Here is a 24,656-nt window from a genome sequence, read left to right as displayed (position 1 = left end):
TCAGGATTTTATGAATTTTATTTTGCTATCATTCATGGACAGAAACTGAACATACATTACGGGAGGAGAACTAGGTACAATTTCCTAAACACATAACTCATGCGTGGATGTATATATTGTTACGGAAATGACAGGCCAGCCAAGAAACAAGCACCACTCGGAGGGTTGGAGTACTCAGATTTATTACGCCGGCGGGCTCAGAGGGGCTTCTGCTCCGAAGCTCTGAGCACCTCCAAGATGTGCACATGAGGTTTTATAGGGTTAATTACAAGTATGGGACTATTAGCCAATAAGGTTCAAACAACAAAAAGCAAGGAATCGGTACACTGGAGCTTATCAATTTGGAACAGATCACGTTACTAACACTTGTTGAGCTTGGATTTACAAGTTAGCTTGTTAGCCCAGTAAACTGACACTAAACTTCAGATTTATGAGTTAGCCCAGCAGAACTTAGATCAGTAAACCGACACTTATCACACTTAGATTTGTGACTTAGCTCGTTAGCCCAGCTGGGCTTTTCCTTCACAATATCACAAATTATATGCAGCGCTCTTCCAGTGATGAATACTCATTCTCCCCTAGATGTGGTCAGGGCAATTGTCCAGTTCTGGCTCCGAGCTCCTGGACTTCTGTTGGCTGTCCAGGATATGTGTGTCTGTTTATCCTCCCTGACCCTGCAGGTGGGTCTGTTCTGGAATGATTACTCTGTCATTGGTATTTCTAATAACAGCTGTAGAGGTCACCTAAGTCCCCATGCTTTCAGGCTTTCCAAAGCCACTTTTTTTTCCCCTTACTTTAACATTCAGAGATGCAGGATTTAGGCCCCCATTCTGAGTGACAACAAGCCCTTGGGTTCTCAGGGAATATCCACACAGCTTCAGAGGTATTTTTTCCACTTCTCACCTCACATGGCTGCTCCCACCTTCTCCCCTGTTCCTCTTCCTGGGTACATGGGAATGATGGGCTCTTTGTATTCTCAGGGTCCTAAGCAATACTCCCAGGAAACTTTAATTTCCACTTAATAAGTATCTTTGAACTTCTGAAAGTTCCTATAAGTGAATTTGGGGTGTCATCTTCTAAAGTCTGTCCACGGTGATCTTCATCCAGAAGCATCCAGATGCATCTTGTCGGATATGATCCTCTGACATTGATTTCCTTAAGTTCAGAAATACAATTCAAATGTCACCCAAAACTGGCTCAATATTTGACCCACTCTTCTTGTGTTTTCTGTTTAATAAAAAGACTCAGTGGGATGAATGTTATCGTTTATTTACTCTGAACGTGGTGGCCCATGGATACCAAACTGGATATGCTCAGTTAACCTCAAGCTGATATCTGACGTTTCTGATGTTGCTCTAACCCCACTTTTCAAACCTCATACAGTCTTTCATTTAGAATGGGATTCGAGATGCCAGCTGTTTTATCTGACTTCATAAATCCCAATCATTTCTTTATTTGGGATACCCCTTCCTTCCTTCTAGAACTTGTTTGACTTAGTCATCTAACCACCACTGGTGTGTGGCTTCACAGTTGGGTCTGACTCCTGGGTCTCTGCATGAGTTTGGGGACCTGCTGGTCTTGAAATTTTAATCAGTGGCGAGGGAGTTCAGAGCTCATGCATGTGACGGATATGACCAGGAGAGTCTGCGCCCTTTATTTTCATATACAGTTATTAATGAATAACTGCTTTCCTTGCTATTACAGCTTTCTCCAGGCCAGTTTGTCCGTCTTATGGTCACTAGCTCCTTTTTTCATCACCCCAAAGAATCCCTGTAGTATTTACGTGTACTGAAGACATGAAAAAAAAAAAAAAAAAAAAAAAAGAACCACAGTGCAGACAGGAAAGTCTATAAAGCACTGAATTGGTTCTCAGATCTTACTGCTCCTGAAACTTTTCAACCCTGCTCTTCCACAAGGGCCATCTCTGGTCACCTTCCTCCTTGTCTTCACCTAATCCTGCTGGTGTCTCCAAGTCACTGGGTCTGCTCCCCTCTTGCACAGAGTTGCAACTTTCTAATTCTGTCTATCACCTTACTCAAAGTTTTGTGTACTTTTGCCTTGTTGTTTTTGGTAGAAGAGTTCCTTTCAACATCTCTTATAAGGCAGGCCTACTGTTGGTGAACTTTCTCAACTTCTGTTTGTCTGGGAAAGTCTTTATTTCTCCTTAATATCTGAATGTTAACTTTGCTAAATAGAGTATGCTTGGTTGATAGTTTTTCTCTTTCAGTATTTTGAGAATGTCATTTCACTCTGTAGACTTTCTGCTAAGAAATCTGCTGATAGCCTAATGGGGCTTCCTTTGTAGGTTACCATCCTTTCCCTTGGCTGCCTTTAAAATTCTTCCGTTGTCATTGGCTTTTGTCAGTTTTAATATAATGTGTCTCGGAGAGGTCTTTTTGTATTGAGGTAATTAGGCGTTTTCTTAGCTTTACGGGCTGTATGTCTAGTTCCTTCTGGTTTGGGAAGTTCTCAGCTATTATTTCTTTAAATAAACTCTCTGTATCCTTCTCCCTCTCTTCTCCTTCTGGGATACCTATTATCCTAATGTTGCCCTTCCTTAAAAAGTTGGAGGGTTCCCATAGAATTTCCTCATTTTTTAAGATCTTAATTCTCTTTCCTCTTCTACCTGTATCATTTCTAGATTTCTACTTTATTTTTTTTTTTTACATTTTTATTGATTTATAATCATTTTACAATGTTGTGGCAAATTCCAGGGTAGAGCACAATTTTTCAGTCATACATGAACATATATATATTCATTGTCACATTTTTTTCTTTGTGAGCTCTCATAAGATCTTGTGTATATTTCCCTGTGCTATACAGTATAATCTTTTTTATCTATTCTACAATTTTGAAATCCCGTCTATCCCTTCCCACCCTCCGCCCTAGATTTCTACTTTAAAATTCACTAATTCTCTCTTCCATGTTGTCTTTCTAATGCATTTTTCGTCTTGTTCACTGAGTTCTTCAGACCCAGGATTTCTGTTTGGTTCTTTTTCAGAGTTTTAATCACTTTGGTAAAGTATTGCTTCTATTCATTAATTTTATTTATTGAACTGCCTTTCTGAGTTTTCTTGTAGTTTGTTGAGTTTCTTCACGACAGCGATTTGGGATTCTCTATCAGATGGTATGCACTATTCTGTGACTTTTAAGTTTGGCTTCTGAAGGATCGTCATTTTCTTTTTGTGACACAGCGTTACTGTGGTTCTTCATCATGCTTGATGTGTTGTTCCTTTGCTGGCACATTTGAAGTAGCCAACACCTTTCTTCTTTAGGTAAAGCTTTTTTTAAACTTGATTCTAATAATTCAACAGGTTAGAAATTAGAGGCCTTTCTTTTGTTTTCCAGTAGGTGGTGCTACAGCACAAGGGTGTCTCTTGAGCTGCCTTTTCACATTTGAGATGTACTAATAAACAATATTAGGAATGAAAAACATATGTAACTACAGATACAGTAGAGATTTTTAAAACCATGACATTACTATAAATGATTTTACCCCAAAATTTGAAAACTTGAACAAAATGCAGTGTCTTCTAGAAAATATAAATGATCAAAAACTAATTCAAGAAGTATTAGGAAACCAAAAGAGAATGACAGTTGATATTTGAACTTCCTCCTTCTGAAAACTACTGCGTGTTTTCTGTTATCTTCAGCCATGATCTCAGCTGGCCAAGACTCTTTACCGCCTTGGGTAACCCAAACCCTCATTTCTAAAGTGTTGAATCTTCAGCAGTCTGACCTTTTTTCTGTCTTATGTAGTTTTTCATTAACCCTTTTTTCCATCCTGATTACAATTTAATAAGGGTTGCATTTAGCAATAGATTTTTTTTTCATATTGCAAAAATTTTAAAGTACAGCCATGCATCCTTCAATGATTGTTATGGAGATTTTAATAAAGGTAAAAATTCTTCTGAAAACACATGTAAAATGTGCTATCATCTTAACATTTTGTGTAAATATTAAGAAACAACTAGGTGTAGTTGCCAAGGGGACAGGGGGTGGGAAGGGACAGACTGGGATTTCAAAATGTAGAATAGATAAACAAGATTATACTGTATAGCATAGGGAAATATATACAAGATCTTATGGTAGCTCACAGAGAAAAAAAAATGTGACAATGAATATATATATGTTCATGTATACCTGAAAAATTTTGCTCTACACTGGAATTTGACAGAACATTGTAAAACGACTATAACTCAATTAAAAAAAAAAAGCTAAAAATAAAGTAAAAAAATAAAAGGTAAAAGCCAAAAAGTAAAAAAGAAACTAGGAAAGATTATCTTTTTCTTTTCAGAAGTTTTTCACTATAAAGCACATAATGTTAGAATCTAGAAGCCTTTAGATTATGTAATACTTCTTTTTTCAATCATTATTTGCCTTTTACTCTGTAATATCTGAATGAAGGTGAGTTGTGTAGTTATATCAGAATTGATCAAAATGATTAGATTTAATACATATTTGTATGCAGAAAATATACTAATTTAATTTAATGAGAAAAATGGCATAATATATATAAACTATAGATCCTACAATGTTATAGGCAAAAAAAAAAATTGTGAGGCACTTAAACAGTGAAAGAGAAAAGCATTGAGATTTCCTTTTTATAAAAACATCACTATTTTAACATCTGAGAGAAAAACAGAAGCTAAAAATACAGGGAAATAATTTTAGTTTAACTTTGTGGGTTTTTAAAAAAATAATTTCTTATTGATATGTAGTTGATTTACAATATTAGTTTCAAGTATACAGCAAAGTGATTCAGTTATACACATGCATACATATATATTTTTTTCTTTTCAGATTCTTTTCCATTATATGTTATTATAAGAAATTGAATATAGTTCCCTGTGCTGTACAGTAGATCTTTGTTTTTTTTTAACTTTGTGTTTGATTTACTAATAACTGTCGAGAAGTTCAAACCTCATATGTTTCATTTTTAGTCTGATATAACAGATTTAAATAGAGAAATTTTGTCTTATTGGAAGCATCTGAAATGCTCATTTTCCCCTTTAAAAGTATTTCATTCAATATGACGCTCAGGATAAGGTGACATGCAGTATATTACTATTTGTAGCAGCACAGTTTCTATTTTAATGCTGATGTCTACTTATTTAATTTTTAAAATTGTCTTCTAAGATCAAAATGACGGTCTGAACAGTGTGCATCAATGCCTCTCTGAGCTTGCTGGCACCAAACTTTACTCAATTTTATCATTCAGTTCTGCAATGTTATCTTAAGCAGCATCCCAAAACCAACATGAAAATTAGGTTTGGAGTTAGAGACACTCACTGGATATCATTCTGGAAAAGGTCTGGTTTCTGATGGACAATGAAGACGCTAAAGATGTGTGATAAGAATGTGTGGTGTGTAGCGTTCTTAGTTGATAGTCTGAGCATGACCATCTGTGGGTTACTTACGCTATTCAGTTCAGCTGGAAAGGTTTCATTGAAAACTCCTCCTTTGGAAACTTGTTTTAAAGCGTCTCTGAGCCGGAAGTTGAGCTTCTGACTGATACTGATGCCGTGATGTGTCCCCTGCATAACATGCCTGAGAAGTTACAACAGCCTCTGCATTTCCTCCACGGTGTTGGTTTTTGAGAAACTTACCAACAATTGACCAAATCTTGTGATTTAGAAGTTTGGTGCAGTGATGGTTCAAAACTTCCCAAAGTCCAATTAAGTAAACTTAGAGTGTTGGGATACACAGGGAATAAAGTTCTGTGTGGAAGGCATGGTCTTAAACTCAGAGTTGTAGGGGAATTCTGATTCCTGCCATGAAAGTCTGAATGGAACTTACACAGTTGTAGGTCTTGCTGGGGACAACGGAAAGGCAAGGACTGGTCCGATTTCCAAACTGCAGGCCCGCCATGAACTTGCATCAGCCTCAGTTTCTGACTCATTTTCTGCGGTCCGACCTTGTGTTTTTGTTGGTGCTGGAGCCACTGCTGTGGTTCTAACTACCTACCCTGCAGCCTGACTTGAGGACCACAGAATGTTGCTGCTGGTGATCTGAACACAGGAAGGGACGCTGATAAAAAGAATCTTAGACATAAGACAAGATTTCCTCTGTTAGGCCAACAGATAAAAATCTTTACCAGAAATTCAGATTGGAAAAATTCCTCATTCTGCTGCCCGTGTTTGATATCTTCAAGGTCAAAGGTTTTCCTAATCTGGTCTAAGTCACTGTTATTATAACATGGGAAAAAACCTTACATGATCCCTAGAAAGCATCAGGTTTATTTCTTGAGATGGACCAACTGACTCATGTTTTAGGTTATTATCATTTCCTACTTGGCACAATATTGTCTTACCAATTACTACCTTCATGCATAGATTTATTTAAAAAGCTTCTTTCCAAGGCGACAGTATGTGAAACAGAATGGAGATACCCAGACTCTTTTTGTTGTTTCATAGTACCCAGAAGGGACCTAGGATTAAGGGATCTTTATTTATAATTAATACGGTAATGGGTTTTTTCCAGGTGATACTTTTTGTCCTCATTAGTAAAGGACCCATCGTGTCAGACGGGAAAGGACTGTTCATGTCGTACAACACAGCTTCTCCAGTGGTAAACAGTAAAGGTAATATCTATTTTGTTTTTGTAAATGCTGCGTTCCTTCTTTGGGAGCGGTCTTGAGTTGCGCTGATGTAATCTAGCCCGCCATTAAAAAAAATCCCCACGCATGTGTTCAGTAGAACCCAGGCCTGTTGTCTTTCTTTGGTAAGAAGCCCCTCTCCTCACACTTAAGCATCTGAGTATGGTTGTTGGCCCAGCAAAGCATCTCAGCACCCTGACCCTCCCACACACAATTCTGCTTTCTAGAGTATTTGTTCCCTTGACATCCCAGACAGTAGGTGTAAAGTCTGGTTTGTGTTTAGTTCTAGTGTGTGTGTGTTTGGGTTTCAAGTATGGAATGGGGGTTGGAATATGGTGAGCAACTGCTGTGTAAAAGCAACTGGAGGCTCATTCTGTCCATGAAGATTCTTTTTGGGGTGAGGGGAGGGAATTAGGCTTATTTATTATTATTATTTTTTCTAATGGAGGTACTGGGGATTGAACCCAGGACCTTGTGCATGCTAAGCACGCGCTCTACCACAGAGCTGCGCCCTCCCCCCCCCACCCCATCCATGAAGATTCTTAACCTTCGTTGTAAACTCATTGCAGGAATCCAGATGAATTATCCAATTAATTGGCAGATGACGCATAATTCCATAAAAGAGTTTCTGAAGGAAGCTGGTGTGGGTTTTATAACAGACTGCTGGCAGGGGGAGGCCCCGCTCCATGAATTCTTTTGGGAGACAGCACACTTGGAAAGTTTACATGCCGGGTGCGGCTGATGCTGCAGTCTGATGTCTAACACAAGAAGCGGAAACCCTAGGGAATCCGCAGCAGTCGGAGAAGCAGAAAAGACCAGCGCGCCCATAGTGACCACCACTACAAAGCCATTCCGAGCCTGCAGTCGGCCGTTTCTTACCCCTTTCAGGTCTTCTCTGAGTTTGCTCTATGGCTATGCTGGTCTCCATCTCTGCTAGCTGAGGAGGATTTTAAGGCAATATCTAAAAAACTCTTTTCTCAGGTATTGGATTCTGAGCCTACACACTGCAAGTGTGTCCAGCCTTAATGAGATCTTGTGAGAAAGGTGGCAGGCTATTCAAACTGGTGAGCTCTGTGACAGGTGGTCTCTGTCGCTTGGAAAAGTTCAAGTTGAATCTTTCCGCTGGGTTTGGTTTGATGTTTCCTGCCTGGGTTTCCACCTTGGGTGGCGGATCCTGCGTTGGCAGTGGGCCGAACCGCGTGGAGCGGGGGATGCTGTAGGCCCAGGGTCGCCCTTTCCCTCGGTTCTCCCGGGGTGGCAACGTGAACACCTTTGAAGATAGAGAACGTTATTATTACCCCCAAAGAATTCCTTTATGACCCTTCTTAGTCAATCCCTGCTCGTACTTCCCAGAGGCAATGCTGACCTGATTTTTAATTCCCCACAGATGACTTAAGCCTGTCTTGGAACTTTATGTAAATACAATTATACAATATGTACTCCTTTGTGGAAAGTTTCTTCACTCAACAAGTGAAATTTTGGGATTCATCCATGTACCAGCAGTTCATTCCTTTTTTATTGCTGAGTAGTATTCTATCATATGAATGTAGACTGTTTTCTCATTGGTGGTTACCTGAACTAGTTCCTGTTTGAGGCTATTATGAATAAAGATGCTATGAGCTTTCTTGTGGACATGTGCTCTTGGACAAATGCCTAGGAGTAGAATTGTTGGGTTTTGGTGTCAGCAAAGTTTAGTTTTGTAAGAAGTTGTCTAACCTTTTAGAAAGTGGTGATACATTTTACACTCCCATCAGTAATGTATGAGAATTGCTGTTGCTCTGTATCTTTGCCAGCATTTCATGTTACAGTCTTTAATTTTAACCATTCTGATGGGTGTATAGTGGTATTTCATTGTGATTTTAATTTGTTTCTCTGAGACTGTGATCATTCATTCTCACTGATTAGTGATGTTAAATACCTTTTCATATGTTTGTCATTCATAAATCTTCCTTTGTAAAACATATGTTCAAATATTTTGCTCATTATTGAACTGGATTTTTTTTAACCTTTTAAAAATTTGAGTTGTAGGAATTCCCTTTCTATTCTAATTATCAGTCCTATGTCAAATGTTAGTTTTGAGAATATCTTCTGGTCCACAGTTTGTCTATTAATTTTTAATTGTACCTTTTGATGAACAGTTTTAATTTTGGAGTCTAACTTATCACTTTCTTTTCTTTTATAGTTATGGATTTCTTTGTCATTTTCAAGAAACCTTTGCCTGTTCATAAGTCACAAATATAATGTTCTGTTTTATTTTGGAAGCTTTATAGTTCTATCCTTTATGTTTAGTTCTATGGTCTATTTCACAGTAATTTTTGTGCGAGTGTGAGGTCAAGGTCAAAGTTCATTTTTTCCCCATATGAATATTCAATTGTTTCAGCAGCATTTGTTGGAAATACTTTTCCCATTGGACTGCTTGGAAATTTTTGTTGCTGAAAATCAGTTTACCATATAAGTATAAGTATATATAGTTACTGGGGGTGGCAGGAAGGGGTGGGAAGGAATAAATTGGGAGTTTGGGATTTGCAGATACTAACTACTATATATAAAATAGGTAAACAACAAGTTCCTACCGTATAGCACAGAGAACTATATTCAATATCTTGTAGTAACCAATAATGAAAAAGAACATAACAATGAATATATGTATGTATACATGACTGAAACTTTATGCTGTACACCAGAAATTGATACACATTGTAAACTGACTACACTTCAATAAAAAAATAAATAAAAATAAAGAAATACGAAAAAAAGAAGGGAAGGAAGAGAGAGAGGGAGGGAGGAAGACAAGAAAGAAGAAAGAAATATAGGAAGACAAATAAAGCTAATCACCACGAGAAAGGGAGGGAGGGAAGGAGGGGAAGAAAGGAAGAAGGAAAGAAAGAAAGAAGGAAACAGAGGCAGCAGCATGCTCAGTGACCGCTGGACTACTGTGTTATTCCGTTTTTCCACCCTAGTGGAAAAACACTTGAAAAAAACTCTTCCCAATATAGTTAATTCTTTTCTTGCAAAATATTTCTCATTATTTGACTTTTATTACCTTTAGCTGATGAAAAGCCAGCAATTTACTGAAAACTTTCCCATGAGGTAATGAGAGGAACCACTGAAACATATTCCAAACGTCTTATTGCAAGTTGATTGATTACATGGAAAAGTTATCTTCCTCCTCTGCTTTTTCTGTGGCTAATGAAGAACGTATTCAGATGCTGGTGTTATACTGGCTCCAACTCCTCTTGTTGGGTCTAACATAGTTTGTCTTCTAAACTCTCACCAAACGCTGGGGATTTTTGGTAGGGGATTTTTACCTCATTTGACCTCTTTCCTTGGACTGGTCTGCAACAGAATATTTGCACTTCTTAAGTCTGGCTTTAAAAAAATCTACCTAAATTTTCCTTCCCTAGCATGCCACTGTCTTCCTATTGAAAGGTATTAAGAATAAAAGACTCTAAAGATCTTTATCCTTCATCTCATGCTAGTCATCTAGGATGAATGATGTGAACAAAAGGACATTTATTCCTGGACCATTCTAGCTATTGTAGTGCCCCTTAAATCTTCCCAGGTGAAACCAGTCCTTGTGTTAGTTCACCATAGCAAGGCATGTTTCTTTTCTGTGCATTATTTTTCGTATTGGAAAAGTGTATATAAATTTGCCACACTCCTTCCTAAGGGAGGCTTTGCTAAGCAAATGAAATCATATGGGTAAAAATTATTTAAATGTTAAAAAGCGGTAGATGTCCTGTATGAATAAGAGCTCATTATTAATGATGAGAGCTACCATTTAGCTGAGTCCCTGATGTACTCTAGGTCTGGTGCAAAACACTTTATTGACCTGATATCATTTTAATTCTCAGCACTCCATTATTTACATTTTACAGACGAGGAGGTTAAGTCATTCACCTAATGGCACACAGAGGCAGAATTCAGGTCTGTCTGAATCTATTGCCGGGGCTCTTAGGCATCGTACTGTATACTTCTCGATACTGTTTCTTGAATGTGCAGTATCCAACGTGGTGATGTCACTTGGATGGTCTCCAAACGACAGAAGGTCTACAATGGCTTAGGTGGCCTCCCCACTGTTGGTCTAGTCACAAGCTAGCAATAATAATTGAAAAAAAACTTGTTTGTGTAATACTTTCTGTATAGACATTTATACCACCTAGTTTAATCCTATCAACACTGCATTAGCCAGAGAAGATATTAACCTCATTTTATTCAGAGAGGCTGGTGGTCCACGATCTCACACCTTGCCGAGAGCTAGCGCCAGATCTTCTCTTAACTGGGTTTTGTGAGTATCCACTTGTTGACCTGTAGTAGCTTTACTTCTAGTTTTTAAGAACTGGAAATCAGCAGTCAGTCGCACTTCTTACATATTTAACTATCTCACAGATCAGAACTCTCCTCTCAGCCCTCCTGAAAGTGGGCATTTGTTTATTGATCATGGTAGGTCTCCCACACTCATGGTTTTCATCCTTGGGGGCTATAATGAACTTTCTATGATTGCTGTAACAGATTACCACTAGTGAGTGAAGCAACACACATTTACTGTCCTACAGTTTTGTAGGTTCGAAGTCCAACGTGGATCTCACTGCAATAAAATCCAGGTGTTGGCAAGGCTGTGTTCCTCTCTAGAGGCTCCAGGGGAGAATCTGCCTCCTTGCTTTTTCTAGCTTCCGAGGCTGCACACGTTCCTTGCCTCATAGCCCCTTCCTCTATCGTCAAATCCAGCAATGGCGGGTCAAGTTCACCTCACACTCCGGACTCCCCTTCTGCCTCCCTCTTCCACTTTTATGGACCCTTGTGATTCCATTGAACCCTCCTGGACAGTCTAGGATAATCTCTCTATCTTAAGGTCAGCTGACTTTAACTTCATCTGCAACTTTAATTCCCTTTTGCCTTAGATCCTAATTTATTCATAGTTCCCAGAATCGGAACGGAGATACATTTGGGGGCCAATACTCTGCCTACCACAGGGGCTCATTTATGTTTAAAATGAAGGATAACACTGATGAGCATAGGTAGTTGGAGTGACTTTCCATAGTGGTCTGTAGATCTATTTGCACGGCGGGAAAGGGAAGAGTTGACTGTTGACCTTAGGTAAGTGGGCTGGTTATCCAACTGCTCATTAGGGAGAGGCAGGCATTTGAGCTAGCTGCGCCCCCTGGTGGCCAAAATAAAGTTGTGTTTTTATTTTGCAGAGGCTTTCCAGAATAATTGTGCTTGGCCACAACAGCTGCTGCTCCTTTTTGTCTTCTCTGTGTTGGTTGGGAAAGTCCCGAAATAATTCTGGCTTTCCTCTACTGACACTATAGCTCCCTAACTTCCTTTTCAAAGTGGTATTTAGTGACTCCCCTTTGTATACATAATACATTCCAACAAGTTTTTTCATAATAGTCCCCTGCCTTTTCAAACCTCAGTGGGTTGTTTGCAGCTTCAATAGGACAGTAAATATCAAATACCCAGCATGAGGTAGATCTACCAGTCAGAGAATTTAGTTGCAAACCTACTTGAGTTAGTGTGAGCAGTAAAAATCATTTGTTAAAGAATATTCGAGGGACTAGGAGGGCCAGAGAATCAGGCATAGAGGTTAAGGAGCCAGGAGCAATGCCCAGATTATACAACTGAACATTTCGGTGCCTAGACACAGGCCTGGATATAAGATGCAAAGGCCGGGCTCCTGGCCAGTTCTGCCCCTGTAGGCTGAATGCCTCTGCACCACCCTCGCCAGGAACAGCTCTTCCTAGAACCTCCTTATTCTGAATTGATGGTTTTTCTGAGTACTTCTGACTGACCGAGTTCAGGTCCCATATATATATAGCCCAGCCACAAGTGAGGCTGGAAAAGTGAGTTTCTGACTTTTGTATTGGGAAGTCAGGGGCTCAAATGGTGGGGAATTACCCAAATGCAGGAAGAATGTTAAAAAGTTGCCAGAAAACTTGACAAATATTTGCTATAGTATGTAATCCATAAATAGTACCTCTTTTCCTCAGAGAACATCACAAACTAGAATGGGTTCATAAGCAAACATCCATAAACAGGTGAGACAACTATATGTCTAGTGAAGTTTACTATATGAAACTATTATGATAAACTTCAAATGTACTCTAAGCTTCAACTTTATGAAGTCATAGTTAATCCTGTTTCAGCTCCTCTTGCACATACTCCTCTATTTCTCCTGATTATTTTGAAGCAGATCCGAAACATCAAACCTTTTCATTCACACATATTTTGGATGCATCTCTAACAGATGGGCATTTCTTGTGAATTTTTGATTCTGCAGAAGCAGCAAGACACAATCACTTTTCTAGTTTTGCATGTACTCAGATTCTCCTTCAGGATAACAAGTATTTATCTAGTAAGCTCTATGTGGAAGATGCTGGAATAGTTAGCTCGTATGTTTCAGGAGCTTACAGACTATTCAGGTATTCATCCATTCATCCTTGCAGCAAAAGCTCAGGAAGTATCAGCTACCTTTCCCACATTTGGCTCGACATAGAGGTAAATAAAAACAGTCATTGCTTTTAGTCATTTGATGGAGAGCAAAGTTCTAATGGGTTAAATAACAAAGCAGGAGATAAACAATTAGTTAATAAACAATAAAGAGATATCATAAAGCAGTAGGTGACTGATCAGAAAATGAATCAAGAAAACAGTAGACAAAATCCTCCAAGTTTTTGTGGAAGATTTTTGATATGCCAATTCACAGATACTCATCAGTAGAAATTACATACCTGATTAAGGTAGTTGAATATCTTTGATGATGGATTATTCAATCCAAGCACAGAAATTTGAAACAAATTTTAATACAGAGAAAAAGAACATTGCCCAACATATTTGCTAAAATTTCCTCTCAGGGGAATCCATAAAACCACATAAAGTCCCCAAATGTATTGTTTATTTTTATGCAAACATCATGTTATCCAGAGTTACATCACTCTGTAGGGATATATAAGCAGATGTATAACTTCAATGATTTCCAAACCCAAAGAGGCAAATATCTGACTCATTATGGCTATAACAAATTGGTTTGGGTGTGAGGAAGGAAATACAATCCTTGATGTTTGTAAGTAAAACCCAGATAAATAGTACCAGAACTGAGCTGAATTTAACATTTTTATTTAGATTTTGTAAGTGCCGCAGTCTTCCAACCCTCCATGTCCCTCATTTTCAGTAGAGATTGAACTGCAAACAAGGGAAGAATTCCATGTGGACCAGACAAGTTGGTCTAGTGCTTTGTACAATCCTCAAATTGCTGAACTCTGAATCTGAACATATTTTGGCATACATCAGAGAGCAAATCCCAGCTTAACACCATCCAGGATATCTTGGATGTGAGTGCCTGGCTGGATGTACAAGGTGTAATATTTTATGTAAAAACTTATTTATTTATTTATTTATATATTTATTTATTTATTATTTTGTAATGGAGGTACCGGGGATTGAACCCAGGACCTTGTGCATGCTAAGCACACACTCTGTCACTGAGCTGCACCCTCCCCCAGCCACGCCCCTTCTGATGCACATTTGGGGTAGTTCTAAACTGAAGTTATTATAAACAAGGCTACCATAAATAAGCTCTACATTTTAGAGAACAGTTGCTGCTTTCTCCACTCAACTAGAAGAAATAATAAAAGCATAGAAAAGAAACAAAAAAAGAAAATCCTGGCTAGTTTCCCTTAATTAAATTGCGAGATAGGCCTACTTAACCTGGAGGTATGGCTAAGGGGAACTCAGTCATGTCACATTTGCAATTTGAAGGGCGGCTTCAGGGTCAGACAAGCTCAGACTACCAACCAATTAGAATCTAATTCCCAAAAGAAAATGGAATTGAAAAAGCTGTGTTCAATTAAAATTGAGATGGTAAAAGGTTGCACAATTATAGATGTCTCCTTAATTTGGCTGTAATGTATGGGCCAGGTTTGGATCCTGATTTGACCCAGAATGTATACAAGACAACTAGGGAAATCTGACTACTGACTGGATACTTGACATTAAGGAATTTTAAACAAATGTGCTAGACTTGGTAGTGATGTTATAATTATGTTGATTAGAATCCTTATACTTTAGAGGTACATACCGAAATCATGTCTGGGGTTAGCTTCAGAATCATACAGCTGGGGAGGAGAGAACTCTGTGTGCGTGTGTACGTGTGGGTGGGTGTGTGGGGACAAATGATCTGCCTAAGTTGGATCAAGGGAGTTGATTAGATCATTCTTTCTACTTTTGTGAAATTTTCTATAATAAGGTAAACAAACAATTCGGTCTTGATGACTGATTATTTCCCTAGGGGTGGAGAGAGGCTGTGAAAGGACTTGGGAAAGGGAAGAGGGCACTTTATTAGGGTTGACTGCTATTATTAATTATGGAATTTTTCACTCTTGGCCTTAGTCCAGGGCTGAGGAGCTTTTTATTCTTAAGGTCATGGACTCATGGGAGGAAATGAAACCAAACCAGGGCACAAACTTTTAATTAAAAAGATTTTTTAAAAAATTAACAGAAAGCATAAACTTTAAACATTCAAGAAAGAAATCATAAAATTTGAATGACTAACTAATTATGATAATAATAATGAGTAAGAAATAAACATGCCCAGATTCATATTGCAATACATGATAAATAAAGCTGTGTCAAAACTGATATTAGTGTTTAAGGGAGAGATAAACTAATCCTGATGCGAGGTATCAAACAGGCAGCTTGGAATAGTGATTGGTCAGTAGACCTGGACTCAAATCTCATCTCTGCTGATTACTAGCTGTGTGACCTTACCATTTAACCTCCCTGGGCATCAGTTACAGGTAAAATCGCCATGCCTAACTTCCAGCTTTACTGTAAGAAATAGAAACATTGACAATGAATGACTTAATTCTTGGCACATTGATTAAAAGCAATAAATAGTGTTGTTATAATATTTATTAACACTGTGTTTTCATATTTATTCATTTTTCAAAGAAAAAACAATAAGTTGACGTCTTTGAGTTAAAAAAGAAGGTTTTTTTTTCCTTTTTGGCTGACCAGCACCATTCCTTCTTCCTAACTGGACCATCAATTTCAAACACTTCTCCCCTGTCTACACACGATAAGTCCAGGGGGCTGCCTGTCACTTCCTCTCCTGACCTTGGCAAAGCAAGCTCTCTTTTGAGATTCTGACCAATGGTTTATCCCAGACATCCTTGACCAGACAGTTCCTGCCAGGAGACTGATCCTTTAGCTCCTACTTTCTTGCTCCCAGAGCTACCCTGGGTCCTGCCAACTTCCAAGAGGGATTCTCTTAGCTTGCCTAATGATTTTTAGAGCTATCAATTTTCTCCTAGTTTTTCTTTTGCCGGAGGTAGCCAGAGCTGGGTTTTCCCATTAGTAAGCAAAATTTCTCATTCCTTTATTCCAAGTTATGGCCAATTAAGGGCTCTTGGAGAAAGAAGCTGTTGGCCAGCAAGAGGAACAGAAAAGAGAGTGGGGGAGACAGAGCAAAGATGGGGCTTGCATGAGCAAACTTCAGCAGAAAGTTAGAAGAGGAAGGAGAGGGAGACAGAGGAAGAAAGGCCAGTTTTTTATACCTATCCATTCCCTGCCCTAACAACAGCCAGATCCACCTCTCTCACCTCCCCAGCCTCCTACCAATGCCTGTGCCTCAGATCCCACCCCTCCCACTCAAAGACTCCAAACTGTCCAGGAGCAACCTGCAACTTCCCAAGTACCTCCCATGCCTGTGCTCCTTCACCCACCAACCAATGGCCCCATAAGTCTCAACAAACCTGTCGTTCCAACCCCACCCCGCCCCTGCCAAGCTCCTTCCCCAACAGAGAGGGACAGGGCCTCCATTACTTCCAGCCCAATTAATACACACACTTATCAGCTGTTATCTCAGACCTGCCTTGTCCATGTTCATCTCTATTTGACAATTATCTTAGGTTGAAGTGCTCAGGTGAAGATGACCTGAAGTAGAAAATTAAGACTTGCATCTTTTCCCAGAAGAGCTTTTTAAAAAATAGAAGATAAGCCTGTAAAGTAATTGCTTTTTTACAAACATACGTGAACTTAAACAGCCAAGCAAGTATTAAACTGATTAAAATCATGACCTCCCAGGCTATTGGGTTATTCTAATTATGCAGTCATTTCTTCTCATGTTTGTGACACTCCTTATTGGTAGTCTCTTTCCACAACTAAAACCTGATTTTTCTCATCCAATGAATATATTCTGAGTGTCTAGCATGGTACAAACTTCAGGTTACAGACTGGTGAAGGAGAGGTTATACTTCTGAAACTCCTAGCCTCAGAAAGGACACAGATATGTAAGCAATTATAAGAAGCAAAAGATCCAGATGATTCATTCTTAAATAATCAAGTGTTTTTAGGACTGCATACAGTTTGCAGAAAATTCTTTACAGCACCCCAAATATGTGAGCAGATTGACATCTTTTAAGAGTGGTCATACCTCTAGCATTTAGATTGTGGTTTCCAGACACTATTTCCAAAAAAAAAAAAAAAAAAGAAGAAGAAGAAGAAGAAGAATCCAAAGCTTATAGGAGAAATAGTCGCTGGGAGGTCTGGAGCAGAAAATCTACAAGATGAACATGGAAGGTCTTGACATATCAGAGGCAGGGAGCTGTCAAATACTATTGGGATCATCTCAAAATGACTCACAGAAGTCAATTCGAAAGGATTCCCATTGGCCAAGATGGGATGATTTGAGCATTAATAAGATTAATAACTGGAGTAGATTCAAACTCATCAAACACATTAAACTCAATGGTGCTAAAAAGAAAGTGGAGGATTGGGGAAAAAATCATGCATTTATCCTCCTGTTCCTTTACAAGCTGTACAACTGGGTAACTAAGTAGCCAATAAAGGAAAAGTTATCTTACAAAAGGATTACAGTTAATGTATGAAAAGGGAATGATAGAATTTTTCCATCTTGCAAGCCCCTAATGAAATAATGAATCACAGTACTGAACATCAAAGGTTGCAGACATCACAAAAAGGCAGAGCCTGACTTCTCTGGAGGTGAAAAGCTTTAATCAATTAATACAGGGCAACATTTCTCAAAGCATGTTGTGATAACTATTGTCTCTATTAGATGTTCTGCCAAAAAATATTTTAATCTTAATTAAGTTTGGGGAATGTGGAACACAGTATCCTTTCTTTCTTGATGATTCATAATGCACATTAATATATTAAGTTCCTGCAGTAAACAATGAAAAAAAAAAGAGCAAGCCTGACATCATGGGCAACCTGATAGAAGAAACAAAGCATTACCTACGCAACACTCATAAAACAAACTAGACTTGAATCTAATCAAACCTCTAGAGCCAACTAAAGGAAATGCGTAAGTCAGAGGGACACGTTAATTATACCACAGGGATGTAATCTGTAAGGTCCAGATGGTGTAACACTGCAAGGACCAAAAACCTTGGTTTCTTCTACACATACATTTTAAGTGGAAAAGAGATGGGAGTCTGTTAATGAAAAGAGACTTAAAAGATACATCAACCAGTCATAAGGTGGGAAGCTTGTTTAGATCCTGAATGTCTTTTCTTTCTTTCTTTTTGTTTTTGGCTCTGGGAGGGAGGTAATTAGGTTTATTTATTTTAGAGGAGGTACTGGGCATTGAACCCAGGACCTTGTGCATGCTAGGCACGTGCTCTACCACTTGAGCTATACCCTCCCCTAGTAGATTCTGAATTTTTTAATGCTTAAAAAAACCCTCAATTTGTTACAATTATGAGACAATTGGGAATTTGAACACTGGATATTTAATAATATTAAGGAATGTTTTAGGTAAAATATTGGCTATAATTTTGTTTTTTTAAAAAGTCATTCCTTTTAAAGATTCATTTAACACATATGGGTGATGTAAGGAATTTGCTTTCAAATAATATTTGGTTGAGGGTAGGTGGATGGAAGTTTGGATGAGCCATGGGTTGGCTGTGAGTTGATGGTTGTTGGGCTGGATAATGGGTACATAGGAGGTTATATTATTTTGTCTGCTTTTGTGTGTGTTTGAGATTCTCTGTGGTAGAAAATTTCTGAAAAAGAACAGTTAAAATTTTTAAATGGCTATTTAGTGTCAGCTGAGGAGAGTGGATCAAGGTAACTTTGTTTTTCATGTTTAGAAAAATAAATACTAAACTGTCATCAGTGGTTGCCTCTAGGGGTAGAATGACAAGGATGAAACAAAGGGGGATTTGACTTTATCTTAAACACTCTTATAGTCTTTTCTTTTACAATATATATACATGTACTTTTACAACATATAAAGCTTTAAAAATGTTTTCCTTTGTATCTGATAACCTAGTTCAGATGATCACAAACACTCAATTCCTTAAAGTAACAAAAGCACTTTTACAATAAGGGTCACAGAAAGAGTATCACATGTTTTGATGTGTAAAATTCGGATGCATTTTTTTTAGTCTCAGGATTATATAGTTCTTAGTCATAGATATAATCAAATAGATCATATTGATGAGGCATAAATTGATTTTGGAAAATGATCGTGGAGCCAAAGGAATTCAAGCAAAGCACTAAATAGACTCATGTTGCTTACTCTTTCTAGAGCATCTGCAACATTACATTTTTTTTTAAATTTGAGGGAGGGAAGTAATTAGGTTTATTTATTTAAAAATTTTTTATTTAATTATTTTTTTAATATTGGTACTGGGGATTGAAACCAGGACCTCATGCGTGCTAAGATGCACTCTACCACCGAGCTCTACCCTTCCCCTGTGACATTCAATTTTTGTTCATAGAAGCCTGGGTAGACGACACACTGTGTCATTTATGATAAATTTAAATGAGGGATTCTCTTTATTTTTGTGATCTGTATCTTCAAATATGCTATCCCAGCCAGGAGGTCATCTATTCATTCAATTTACTCGAGGTGGGAGGCAACACAGTAGGATGGTGAAAGCTTTCATTTCCATTTGCTACAAACCACATGGCAAACATTTAAAGGGCAACTACCATGCGTGCAGTGGGCTGTGATGGGGATAATTACGGCCATAACAACCACTCTCTTAATAAATATTTGTGGTGTGCCTACTGCGAGCCAGGTCTTACTGGAAGTACCGTGGACAGAGGCGAACAAAGCAAAATTTCCTCCTCTTATGGAGCTTCAGATCTAGTGGGACAGAGAGATAATAATATATAAATGCATAATATAATGTCAAATACCGATACAAACTGTGAAGAAAACCAAAGCAGGATATGCAGACCGTTACGGGGCTGCTAACGACCATCGCTAATGAGAGCCGACTGTGTGGCAAAGGCAGTTCTAGAAGCTTGATCTTCAGAAGCTCACTTACACTCCACAACCTGTGTAGCGTAGGCATTGTGGAGTGTTTCACTGTAACAGATGGAGAAACTGAGGCTCCAAGAGGTGAAGTTCATTTAGCGAGTAAGTGGAAGAGGCAGATTTGAAGCCCCTCTCCCCTCCACTGCCCCCCCCTCCCTTCCTCCCTCTCTCTCCCAATCCCGAACCTTGGGATCTTAACCATTATGGTGGAGGCGCAGTAGAGAGATGGAAAGCCATGTTAAGACATAAAGAATGACTGACCTCACTCTTACTATCAATGGCCACGTAATATGTTCTCTCTCTGTGTCTCCCTGTCCTCATCTATGAAGTAGAGATAATCATGCCTACTACATAGAGTGCATTTTTAGGATTACATAATAAAATATTCAGAAATCAGTAAGAACACACTTGACTTATCAACGGTCCTCTATACATGTAATATAATTGATGGGCAGGTGGAGAGTGGCTTGATAAACAGCTGGAAATTGGAGTACTTCCTCAAGGATGCAGGTGGCACCTGATTACATAAGCCGTGGACATACAGAGAGGATCAGGAGACCCCTAGGTGTTTGGGGGAAAGGGGACACCAAAGGCCAACAACACCCACTTCACACTTGCCTCAGACAGATCCTAGATGCAGGTATAACACACGAGGAGAGAGTAGCACCTAGTTATTTAGTAAAACTGTTTTCTAAAAGTCAATAGCAGTGGGTAGTGCGGACTGTTTTTTCATTGATAAGGACCATCTCAACTTGCTGCTTCCACAGTGGTTCCTCAAACTGGCTGATACCCAAAATAATCGGGGGAATTTTTTGAAAATATAAACTGAGAGTTCCAAGGTAAAATATTTCCATGGTGGGGAAATTTTGAGGACCACTAGAGTAAAGGGAACAAAAGCACATGTTCACTCCTTTATCACCCAAACGTAGAGCAGTGCCCAGTATGTAGAAGATACTCGATTAGTATTTGCTGAATGAAATGTCTTTATTCCTGCCTCCTTCTATCCTTCCTTCCCCAAACACATGGAGCATTTTCCATGAAGTACTCTGAGATGTTCTCTTTTTTAAATTAGTTAATTTTATTTTTATTTTGAATTTTTTTAATGGCGGTACTGGCATTGAACCCAGGACCTTGGGCATGCTAAGCATGCACTCTACCACTGAGCTGTTACCCTCCCTCATCTCTGAGATGTTCTGAGTATTCAGTTTGGAATCTTCTCAGGGGTGGGCTCTACACAGAGGAAAAAGAAGATGGGATTTAAGTGGCATGGTCAGGACTTGCTTGCTCCAAACTTTTCCTGTCAGTGTCTGCCAGAGAACTAGCAATTTCTACCACTGCCGCCCTTCCTGTGTTAGGATTTTTGTGTCTCCAGGAGACTTCAATTACTAGACAAAATACATTCTATCAGGAGACAGAGGGTGTTGGAAAGGGAAGATGGAGAGAACCAGGAGTGAAGACGCTTGATTCGTAGCTTATTACACATTAGTACATATGACAGCATTGATGGGAAGTAGAAGTGAGAAGTCTCAGAACTTGGGAGTGGCAGGCCAAGAGGAACACTCAGGAAGCTGGCAGGCATGGGGTTAGGGAAGGCTGATGTGGGTTGAGGGCAGTGGTGGTGAGATTTGAAGAGTACAGAGAGCTATTCACACTTAAACTTTACCTAAGTAACACTTTATGGTGGGTCATGTGACATTAATGCTTGGTCCACAGTTGACTCTGACCTGTTGAAATGCATTGCTGAAAATTAGCACTTCAACGCCACTGACATTTTTGGAGACCTTCTAAGTGCTAAGGTTTGAGATACAGAGATTGTTCTTCATGAAGCATGATGTTTAAAGGAGTCAGATTCACAGATTTATACCACTCCCAGGGCTTTGTGAGGGCTGGTTATTGTTTCTTGAAATCATTTGAGTGTCTCTTTCCCTGCCCTTGGGCATTTTACACACACACACACACACACACACACACACACACACACACACACACACACACACACACCCTGATGAATACTCGGCTGAATACTCCAAGTTCTCTCTCGGTACAGTGCTCTTGCCTTGGTATTCTGCCCCACAAACCCTAACGCCTCAAATTCTCCAGACCCTCAGCTGTTTCCTCGCCTCTGGGAGACTTCCAGAAAGGTGTCCCTTCCTTTCTCTGCAACCTGGAAATTCTCTGAACAGTAAGCTGGGGCAGTCATTCGACTTACCTTATCTGTTTTCTGTTTCTTAGAGATCATCATTCTTTGCTGTCTTATTTGTTTTGAGAATTGTTCTTTCACATAATTTTATCCCCCCCCCCTTTTTTTTAAGTTGTTTCAAACAAGAGGGTAAATCTGGTTCCTATTACTTCATCTTGGCTGGAAGTGGAAATATATGAGTTATTCTTGATGCTCTTGTTTCCTACTCATTTTTGGTTTTAATTTACATTTCTCTGATGACTAGTGATGTTGAACAGTTTCATGTGCTCATCGGCCAATGGTTTATCTTTTTTGATGAAATGTCTGTTCAAATATTTTGCCTGTTTTTTAAAGTTGGATTCCTTAACTTTTATTCTTGAGTTGTCGGGATTCTTGAGTTGTATATGATGGACAGGAGTTTTTCATCAATGTGTGTTTTGCAAATATTTTCCCTTAGTCGGTAGCATATCTATTCATTTTTCTTAACCATGTCTTTTGTTAAGCAGAAGTTTAAAATTTTTTGATGAAGTCTAATTTGTTAATTTCTTTTCTATGGTTATGCATTCTGTACCATTTCTAAGATATCTGTGTGTACCTCCAAGTCCTAAGGTTACTTTCTGTGCATTCTTCTTAAAGCATCATAGTTTAATGTTTAAGTTTAGGTCTCTGTTTTATCTCAAATAAATTTTTGTATGTGGTGTGAGGTAGGGACAGAGGTTAATTTTTCCCCCATGTAAGCATTCATCTGGTCTAGTACTGTTTGTTGAAAAATAACAAATGGCTTCTATTCTGTTGTATCAACCTAATTTCTCAATCCTTTATTGGTACTATAGTCTTGATTCTGGAGCTTTATAATAAAGTTTTGAAGTCAAGAATAAGTCCTCCAACTTTATTCTTCTTTTTCAAGATTGCTTTGGCTATTTTAGTTATTTGAATCTCCATATACATCTTAAAATAAACTTGTCAATTTCTACAAAGAAAAGCTTAGTGGAATTATGATTGAAAATGCATTGAATCTATTGCATCAAGGATCAGTTTGGAGAATTGATACCTTAACCACTAAGTCTTCCTACCCTTGATATTTTAGTGTTACTATTTATGTAGGGTTTTAATTTATATATTATATAATTGAATCTTGATGGAATATACTAGATTTAATACTGTTCTAGGATTTTATCCATTTCATCTATATGTTTATATTTATTGGCACAAAGATTTTTATCATATTAAGTTGTCTTTTTAATGTCTACAGCATTCATTGTATATCACCTTCTTTCTTCCTGATAATGGTGATTTGTATCTTTTTTTTTCTTGACCAATAATATTATTAGATATTTTTCTATTTTGTTTTGACCTCTTCAAAGAACTAATTTTTGAAGAGATTATTTTGAGTAGGTTATCTCCATTTTATATTAATTTTCTATTTTAGTAAATTCTGCTCTTTATTATGTTCTTTCTCTTTTTTCTCTATTTTTTTTGCAGTTCTTTTTCTAACTTCTCAGAATTAATATTTAGCTCATTAAATTTCAGATTTTCTTCTCTTCTAATGTCAACATTTATCTCTAAATATTGCTTCAATGAATCCCACAGGTTTGATATGCATATTTTCATTAGAACCTAGTTCTAATAATTTCTCACCTATTAATATTTATTTATGACCAATATGTTATTTAAATATCTGTTTCTTAATTTCCAACAGTAAATTTTAGTTGTCATTTTGATTTTGATTCTGAGCTTAGTTGCATTATAATATATGTCATATTGTATCTCTATATATTATTCCTTTGAGATTAGTTGAGATTCAGCCTGTGTGTATGATCAGATATTGTAACTGTTTCATGTGCACTGGAAAATAATGTATATTTTGTAGTTGTTGAGTAGTATGTAAATATATGATATATGTTTTGTATGATATAGAGGCAATATATAATATGATTATAAATAATATAAATTACAAATAATATGTAACATGTTACGTATGACAGACACATTGCATATATTACATGTTAAATACATAACATCATGTTATATTATATATAACATCATATATGCTATATGATGTAGAGGCATTATATATGATATTACATATAACATATATAATGTTATATATGATATAGAGGCATTTTATATATATTTATATATGTGTCACATATGGTATAGAGGATTTTTTTTTCTGGTTGTTTCATACAAGATGGTAAGTCTAGTCTCTATTATTCCATCCTAGCCAGAAGTGGAAATACATGAGTCATTCCTGAGGCTTTTGTTTCCACTCATTTTTTGTTTTAATTTACGTTTCTCTGGTAACTAATGACGCTGGGCACTTTTTCACGGGTTCATCGGCCTTTGGTTTATATACCTCTTTTTCCATTAGGTGAGATTTGTTAACTGTGTTCTTCAAACCCACTTCATCCTTCCGAATTTCTTTTTCTGACCTAGCCCCAAATTTATGTGTACCTTTGGGGACTAATATTATTCTGACCATGATCCTAATGAGTCTGGAAGCTGCACGTGTATCATCATTAGGACAAAATTCTTTCTGAAGACCAGTTACCCCAAGTGAAGTTATTGCTCACTCTCCCTGCCTGAGCAGA

At 38.0% G+C, this 24,656-nt stretch overlaps 1 protein-coding gene and 1 pseudogene across 3 annotated transcripts in view; one reads left to right on the top strand and one right to left on the bottom strand.

Moving 5' to 3' along the window:
• The window catches only part of LOC123614107 (KATNB1-like protein 1), a 30,551-nt pseudogene extending 19,252 nt beyond the window's left edge, over positions 1-11,299 (bottom strand).
• The window catches only part of LOC105084186 (cytidine monophosphate-N-acetylneuraminic acid hydroxylase), a 216,769-nt gene that overhangs the window by 128,955 nt on the left and 63,158 nt on the right, over positions 1-24,656 (top strand). The window contains exon 3 of one of the 3 annotated variants that reach the window (XM_074348187.1): positions 6,484-6,583. The exons of the other annotated variants lie outside the window; for them this stretch is intronic. The gene's annotated coding sequence lies outside the window, so the exon portion shown is untranslated. The remainder of the gene's footprint in view (positions 1-6,483; positions 6,584-24,656) is intronic. 3 annotated transcript variants of the gene reach the window in all.

Source organism: Camelus bactrianus, chromosome 20, assembly GCF_048773025.1.
Source record: "Camelus bactrianus isolate YW-2024 breed Bactrian camel chromosome 20, ASM4877302v1, whole genome shotgun sequence".
NCBI classification, from domain to species: domain Eukaryota; kingdom Metazoa; phylum Chordata; class Mammalia; order Artiodactyla; family Camelidae; genus Camelus; species Camelus bactrianus.
This window is presented reverse-complemented; position numbering and strand designations above follow the sequence as displayed.